The sequence below is a fragment of the Schistocerca piceifrons genome, chromosome 1, assembly GCF_021461385.2.
Source record: "Schistocerca piceifrons isolate TAMUIC-IGC-003096 chromosome 1, iqSchPice1.1, whole genome shotgun sequence".
Classification (NCBI taxonomy): Eukaryota; Metazoa; Arthropoda; class Insecta; order Orthoptera; family Acrididae; genus Schistocerca; species Schistocerca piceifrons.
In genome coordinates, this window is record NC_060138.1 from 471,160,539 (window position 1) to 471,169,594 (window position 9,056).

Genomic DNA, 9,056 nt, shown 5'->3' on the forward strand with positions numbered 1-9,056 from the left:
AGTGTAAATGTTCACAAATAACATTGCCTTCCTTGATACATTTCACTTTATCGTTACATGTTTTTACAAAATGTTCAAATGGCTCTGAGCACTATGGGACTTAACGTCTAAGGTCATCAGTCCCCTAGAACTTAGAACTACTTAAACCTAACTAACCTAAGGACATCACACACATCCATGCCCGAGGCAGGATTCGAACCTGCGACCGTAGCGGTCGCGCGGTTCCAGACTGTAGCACCTAGAACCGCTCGGCCACCCCGGCCAGCATGTTTTTACATATTTTAACTTTATATTACCTAAAAAAAAACACTTCGTCATCAGGCCACAAGTGGCCCATCGGGACCATCCAACCGCCGTGTCATCCTCAGATGAGGATGGGATAGGAGGGGCGTGTGGTCAGCACACCGCTCTCCCGGTCGTTACGATGGTTTTCTGTGACCGGACTGTTCGGTCGAGTAGCTCCTCAATTAGCATCACGAGGCTGAGTGCACCCAGAAAAATGGCAACAGGACATGGCGGCCCTGATGGTGACCCATCCAAGTGCCGGCCACGCCCGACAGCGCTTAACTTCGGTGATCTGACGGGAACCGGTGTATCCACTGCGGCAAGGCCGTTGCCTTATGTTACCTAAAATTATACATAATTACATTTCTACCTTTCTCCATATTTCCCTACGCACTTAGCAGACCGCTCCCTTAGACAAAAATATCCGGATCCGACTTACCATAAAATGTGAAGACTGGAAGTAAGTTATCTCTAAATATCACTTTCTGGCGCAATAAAATGTGGTTAATTACTCTTTTAGTTTGATTATGGAGGATGTCTTCTGTTTGATTTATGAGATTCTTAATTTCAGTTGTCAAAGCAGTTGTAACAAGAATACTGTGCTTAGTATTGCAGTAGTTATTATTGTGTGCAGTAAGGAGTTTCATTTGGTGTCGAAGAGTGACTGTGGGGAAACAAAAGACTAGAGGCCTGACGTTTTCTGACTACTATTGAGCCGCACCGATTCAGAACTGGGGAGTAAGTGTGCCAAGATATCTTTATGATATCTGCTGTTGCATCATAATCAGGTTACGGCGGACGAGGCTTTCGCTACTGATGGAGAGATGTTGGTGTGTAGATAATCCAGTAAACATATTGGATGCTTCATAAAGTCCCAACTCCAGAATTAAGTACATAGTGACAAAGCAGTGCGATCTGCTAAGAAACAAATGATGTTGTCGCAGAAGTTTACGGGTCTGAACTCCGTAAATGAATTTTTCCGTTATATATGCTCCGCTATGGTTGATGCGAACATTCCACGACTCAGACTTCAAGTACTTGGATAGCGTGCGTTTCTATAAAAATGCTGTGTCCTGATGAAGCGGCGTCCTAAGGAAAAACTGTTTACATTTTCGTTACCAGGAGGCTCTGAAAAGTTGCGGTGGTACTAAATAATTACCATATACGCAGAAAAGTCGACAAACAGCGTAGCGTGCGAATATTTCATTGGCAGCCTCACTGTTGGCAAACTTGACGGTAATTCCTTGGAAAATGTTGGAACGCACAAGTCATTGATCAGTAGCTCGTTTTATGAATGGCAGTATTAAAGTGCTGTGGCCCGTGGGAATTAAGTAAGAAAAGATTCTTCTTATTTATTCGGATGGCTTGGTTCAAATGGCTCTGAGTACTATGGGACTCAACTTCTGAGGTCATTAGTCCCTTAGAACGTAGAACTAGTTAAACCAAACTAACCTAAGGACATCACACATCCATGCCCGACGCAGGATTCGAACCTGCGACCGTAGCGGTCGCGCAGTTCCAGACTGCAGCGCCTAGAACCGCACGGCCACTTCGGCCGTCTGTAATCGGATGCTGCGGCATAAGTGCTGAAGGTGGCAACTGCCCTACGCGTGTCCATTTCGCATTTAATCCACGTCATCTGTCTGGTCCATGAGCTGCAATGTATCACCAGAGGTGTGGCAGCTGCCTGGAAGTGAATAAAATAATTTCACACATGAAAATTCTTTTCAATGCGAGAAGTACCAAATATTACACTGAGTCGGTACCTGGGAATCCTCTGGCGTTCCTCATTAGTAACTTCGACTTACTTGTCAGCAGAATTAAGAAGTTGTTCAGAATGTCAGATGGAAACTGGCCGTCATTGGATGCGATGTTGGGCAGAGGATAGTGAATCAGTTTGACGATGGTTTGGGAAGAAATCCAGGCTACTCGACATGCTCTACCGTCTGCAATATCCTCAGTGGTAAAGAAGACGACGCTATAGCGACAGCTCTCCAAGACTATTTCATCTCCTAAAATTTACACCATCAACGCCCTCTCATGTGGATTGACAATTGCCCTCCTACAAAAAAATTCTTTCTCATCGGCGACATTCTATAAATTAAAGTTCCGCGTTCCGACTCTGTAGGAGACAACTGAACCACACTGACCCCCGTGTCACCCTCTGTCAGTAGCGTCATCGCATGCGGTATGGAGGGGCACGTGGCCAGGATACCGTTCCCCGGCCGTTGTAGTGTTTCCTCAACTTTGAAGCGCTACTAATAGATCGAGCAGCTACTCAACTGCCATCACGATGCTGAGTGAACCTCGTACCATTTCTCTCACCTATAAAAAAAACAGTGGCAGCACAGGGTATCGAATCCGCTTCCTCCGCATGGCAGTTAGCTGCACTGAATACCCAGCTACGGAGGCGGACTAACGAGACAGTCTATGACTGCAGAGAATTTGTAGAAATCCTCGTTGTTCACTTAGCTACAAAGCGAATGGTAAGGTAAGGCACTCTAGTAATTTCAGTGAAGATGTACATTGTCGTAAACAATATCACCAAAAATAACTTTTTTAAATTAGTACACCATGAGTTTTCAAAATAAAAAATTAAGTGACGTGAAATGTACCTTCCTAATGCGCTTTTGGTATTGCTGGTACGTTTAAATAATTATTGAGACAATGTGCACTCTCCAGTTACATTAATGCGACCATCTATCAAAGGTGTGACTAACCACGTTCTGCAGCGGACATAGCTGCGAGACGTGCAGGAAAAGCGTCACTAGGGTTCTGAAAGACAGGGATAACATCAAGAGTGCCCCAGGCAAGTGTGATAGGATAGTTGCTATTTTCTACATACGTAAATTATCTGGCACCAGGGTGGGCAGCAATCTGCCATTGTTCGTGAATGATGGTGTGGTGTACAGGAAGGTGTCGAAGATAAGTCATTATAGGCTGACACAGGATGGCCTAGATAAAATTTGTAGTTGGTGTGGTGAATGGCAGCTGGCTCTTAATGTAAGTTAATGCGGATGAGTAGGAAAAACAAACCCGTAATGTTCGGATACAGCATTAGCAGTGTCCTGCTTGAGACAGTCAAGTCGTTTAAATATCAGGGCGAAACGTTGCGAAGCGATATGAAATGGAACGAGCATGTGAGGATTGTGGTTGGGAAGGTGAATGGTCGACTTAGGTTTATTAGGAGAATTTTAGGAAAGTGTAGTTCATCTGCAAAGGAGAACGCATATAGAACGCTAGTGCGACCTATTCTTGTGTAGACCTACTGCTCAAGTGTTCAGGAGCCGTACCTGGTTGGACTGAAAGAAGACGTCGAAGTAATTCAGAGGCGAGGTGCTAGACTTTTTTACTGGGAGGTTTGATCAGCACGCAAGTGTTATGAATATTCTTAAAGAAATCAAGTGGGAATCCCTCGAGGGAAGAAGACATTCATTTGGAAGAACACTACTGAGAAAGTTTAGAGAACTGGCATTTGAAGCTGTCTGCAGAATGGCCCTCCTGCCACCAACGTACATTTCGCATATGGACCACGAAAATAAGATACGAGAAATTAGGACTCATACAGAGGCATATAGATAGTCGTTTTTCCCTCGTTCTCGAATAGGAAGGGAAACGACTAGTTGTGCCATAGGTTAGCTTCTGCCTCGCACCGTACGTTGGCTTGCGGAGTATGTGTGTCGATGGTACCGGCAGGAATGCGGAGCCATAACGACTCCAGAGTGCAGTGGATAGCTGCCCTAGGTTTCTCTGTTGAGGATCCATAACACGAACAGCCTGGTCGAAATGGTTCCAAAGATTCTCGATCAGGTTTAAATCCAGGGAGTTTGGTGGCCAGGGGAGTACAGTTAACTTATCCTGGTCCTCTTCGAACCACGCACGTACAGTGCGAGTTGTGTAACACCTTCCAGTGTCCTGCTGGCAGATGCCATAGAGCTGAGGAAAAATAGACAGCATCTACTGGTGGACGTGGTCCCCAGGGACAGATGCACGCTTATGTTGGTCTACTGTGCCTCGCAAAATAACGAGATCAACCAGGGAATGCTCTACGGCCTGGACCCGTCCGGTTGTTGTTGGAGACAGTTTGCGTTTAGGGGTAACAGGTCGTACACGCCAGCGGCCACCTGCCACTCAGTGGATCACCAGCTGCGATACTGGCATGCAAATTCCAGCCTTCATCGCCGATGAACAGGAGTCAGCAAAGGTACATGAGCCACGCAACTGCTGCGGCGGCTCATAGGTTCGCTAAATGGTTAATCTGGGCGGTCAGTTGCTCAACAGTTATACGTCTACTCGCCCGTACACATCTTCACAGCCGTCGTTCACCCCTGTTAACTCGTTTACGGTAGAGGACTGTAGCGCCATTCCCCCTTTCAATTATCGAACAAACGAAAGGATGGCTGACATAGTGTTTAGTGTATCTGGGATTGTAAAACAGTTAAGATCCTTAGACGCCAGGAAGGCATCTGGCCAGACGGTATCCCCGTAAGATTTTATGTCAACTATGCTACAAATATTGCACCATTCTTATCCATCATCTATCAGAGATCATTGGAACAGCGGTAAGTTCCACGGGACTGGAAGAAGGCCCAGGTCATAGCAATCTATAAAAAGGGTAGAAAATCGGATGCAAATAATTGACGGCGAATTTCACTGACATCGATTTGTTGTAGAATCATGGAACATACGTTATGTTCAGACATAATGACGTTTCTAGACTCTGAGAAGCTCATCTGCAGAAACAAGCTCGGTTTTAGGAAACAGCGGTCATGCGAGACACAGCTGGCCATCTTTGTGCATGATATACAACAGGCTGTAGATACCAGGTCGCAGGCTGATTCTATATTTCTGGACTTTCGAAAGACGTTCGATTCAGTTCCGCACTGTCGATTGCTACAAAAAGTGCACGCTTACGGTCTATCCGATGACATATGCGGTTGGATAGAAAGTTTTCTAACAGACAGGGAGCAGTATGTCGTCCTGAACGGGGTGACTTCAGCAGAGACAAGCGTAACTTCTGGTGTGCCCCAGGGCAGCGTGGTAGGTCCTCTGCTTTTTAAAATTTACTTAAACTATCTGGTTGATGGTACTGACAGCGGCCTTAGACTGTTTGCCGATGATGCTGTAGTCTACAGGAAAGTAGTATCACACGAAAGTTGTGAACAAATCAATGAGGATTTGCAGAAAGTAAATGCATGGTGTAATGACTGGCAGTTATCTCTCAATATTAGTAAGTGTAACTTACTGCGTATAACGAGGCGAAAATCCCCATTAATGTACGAGTACAAAATAAATGCCCAGTGTTTGGAAGCGGTAACGTCCGTCGTGTATCTGGGTGTGACTATTCGAAATGATCTCAAATGGAATGATCAGATTACACAAGTAATGGGTAAGGCGAACTCTAGATTGCGGTTTATTGGTAGAATCCTGAAGCGATGCAGCCCTTCAACAATGGAAATAGCTTACAATACGTTAGTTCGTCCAGTGTTGGAGTATTGTTCGTCTGTATGGGGCCCTTACCAGTTGGATCTGATTCAAGAGATTGAGAAGGTCCAAAGACGAGCAGCAAGATTCGTGACTGCTACATTTAGGAATCGCGAGAGCGTTACAAATCTCATAGAAAGTTTGATGTGGGACACACTTGCAGATAGACGGCGCGCTAAACAGAAGGGGCTGCTCACTACATTCCGAAATCCGATCTTCACTGAGGATGTAGAGCATATATTATTACCACAAACTTTCAAATCGCGCAATGATCACCATTCGAAGATAAGGGAAATACGAGCTCGTAATGAGGCGTTCAGACAGTCGACTCCGTTTTGGAACAGAGAGGGGGGTGGGGGAATATGATTGCATGGCGTGAATTTTGCCCTTGTGCCCTCCGCCACACACCGCTTGGTGGCTAGCGGAGTATGTATGTAGATGTATGGCCCATGGTGCACAACAGTTGCCTCGGTACCGTTTTTGGATACCACCATTTTTCCATTAACGATGTATTTCAACCACGGTGGCACGCGAACAGTTTACAGACTTAGCCGTTTCGTAATTGCTTCCATCCTTGACCTGCAATCCAATGATTATGCCTTTTTGGACGTCACATAAACCTCTCAGTTTCTACATTACGACAACGTCTGCACTTTTTTCCGCTTTCTTCCCGCACCGTCCCATCGGCACGCTTTACGTACCCTCTTCTGCTAGTGCTGCGACCAGCCGTTCCTGCGTGGTTACGGCACGTAGAGGTCGGCCATAGGCCATGGTCACGTTATTGTGACTGGACGTGTAGTATGCCGTGGTATAACACAGAAATTGATTTCAGTTGAAATTATTATCTTACGTCAATGTTTGACACAGAATTTTACTGACATTATGCACTGTCGCCTGATAAACAAAGTAAGAGCCTACGGAATATCAGACCAGCAGTGTGGCTGGATTGAAGAGTTTTTAGCAAGTAGAACACAGCACGTTATTCTCAATGGAGAGACGTCTACGGACGTTAAAGTAACCTCTGGCGTGCCACATGGGAGAGTTATGGGACCACTGCTTTTCACAATATATATAAATGACCTAGTAGATAGTGTCGGAAGTTCCATGCGGCTTTTCGCGGATGATGCTGTAGTATACAGAGAAGTTGCAGCATTAGAAAATTGTAGCGAAATACAGGAAGATCTGCAGCGGATAGGCACTTGGTGCAGGGAGTGGCAACTGATCCCTAACATAGACAAATGTAATGTATTGCGAATACATAGAAAGAAGGATCCTTTATTGTATGATTATATGATAGCGGAACAAACACTGGTAGCACTTACTTCTGTAAAATATCTGGGAGTATGCGTACGGAACGATCTGAAGTGGAATGATCATATAAAATTAACTGTTGGTAAGGAGGGTGCCAGGTTGAGATTCATTGGGAGAGTCCTTAGAAAATGTAGTCCATCAACAAAGGAGGTGGCTTACAAAACACTCGTTCGACCTATACTTGAGTACTGCTCATCAGTATGGGATCTGTACCAGATCGGGTTGACAGAGGAGATAGAGAAGGTCCAAAGAAGAGAGGCGCGTTTCGTCACAGGGTTATTTGGTAAGCGTGATAGCGTTACGGAGATGTTTAGCAAACTCAGGTGGCAGATTCTGCAAGAGAGGCGCTCTGCATCGCGGTGTAGCTTGCTGTCCAGGTTTCGAGAGGGTGCGTTTCTGGATGAGGTATCGAATATATTGCTTCCCCCTACTTAAACCTCCTGAGGAGATCACGAATGTAAAATTAGAGAGATTCGAGCGCGCACGGAGGCTTTCCGGCAGTCATTCTTCCCGCGAACCATACGCGACTGGAACAGCAAAGGGAGGTAATGACAGTGGTACGTAAAGTGCCCTCCGCCACACACGGATGGGTGGCTTGCCGAGTATAAATGTAGACGTAGATGTAGATGTATATTGTTACATATTTCATCCATTTTCATCACAAAAATCTGTAATATTTTGAACTTGATATTACATAGAAATTCAGGCTCTACTGATAACATAAGACAGATCACACGAGAATTCGGTCTTTCGTTATCAACGGAGTCTAGACTGGATCATCACTATAACATAGACAATGCACTTCCCCTCTGCAAGTCTGTTCGTCTCTGCGATATATAAGTCTATGCTAAACTTAATGGTTCAAATGGCTCTGAGCACTATGCGACTTAACTTCTGAGGTCATCAACCGCCTAGAACTTAGAACTCATTAAACCTAACTAACCTAAGGACATCACACACATCCATGCCCGAGGCAGGATTCGAACCTGCGACCGTAGCGGTCACGCGGTTCCAGACTGAAGCGCCTTTAACCGCACGGCCACACCGGCCGGCTTGCTAAACTTACTGGAGAGAAATTTTATTGCAAAAGCACTGCATTCTCTCTAACATCGTTAGTAGAAAGTTTTCGTTTGAAACGTAGCTATCTCTCTTTGCCATCAAGGTTAGAAAAAATAGTTTACATACAACAATTTTAAAGGTACTTTACTCAATTACAAGCATTACAATTAAAAATATCACATGTGTCCTGTGTGCATGACAGAAAGTACTTCTCATTGTAAACACATAACATTACCAAGTAATAGCTGAATAGGTATCAGGTTAGTCAAAACTACGCAGCCAACACCATAGAGCACGGAGCGACTGAAAAGCGACTGGTTGCCGACGTGAGTTGGTTAGGGATCGGCGGCGTATCACTTCCTGTGAGATGGCTCAAATGGCTCTGAGCACTATGGGCCTCAACTGCTGAGGTCATAAGTCCCCTAGAAGTTAGAACTACTTAAACCTAACTAACCTAAGGACAACACACACATCCATGCCCGAGGCAGGATTCAAATCTGCGACCGTAGCGGTCGCGCGGTTCCAGACTGAAGCGCCAGAACTGCTCGGCCACCAGCGGCCGGCTCCAGTGAGATAACCAGGGCTCTGCAGACAGCGCGACTGCAGGGAAACTCACCAGAAAATGGCTTGCAACGTGTTGCCAACCAGTTACCAGCTTTTCGGCCAAGCGATCTGAATTGCCTCGTGTCCTCGAACACAGCTCTAAATTGTTTCTGCCGCGCGGGATTAGCTGAGGGGTCTTAGGCGCTGCAGTCTTGGACTGCGCGCCTGGTCCCGGCGGAGGTTCGAGTCCTCCCTCGGGCATGGGTGTGTGTGTTTGTCCTTAGGATAATTTAGGTTGAGTAGTGTGTAAGCTTAGGGACTGATGACCTTAGCAGTTAAGTCCCATAAGATTTCACACAAATTTGAACATTTTT

The 9,056-nt window shown here is 45.6% G+C and overlaps 1 pseudogene; it reads right to left on the minus strand.

The window, feature by feature from the left end:
- Window positions 1-500: 500 nt before the first annotated feature.
- On the minus strand, window positions 501-618 carry LOC124726699 (annotated as a pseudogene).
- Between the last annotated feature and the right edge of the window lie 8,438 nt (window positions 619-9,056).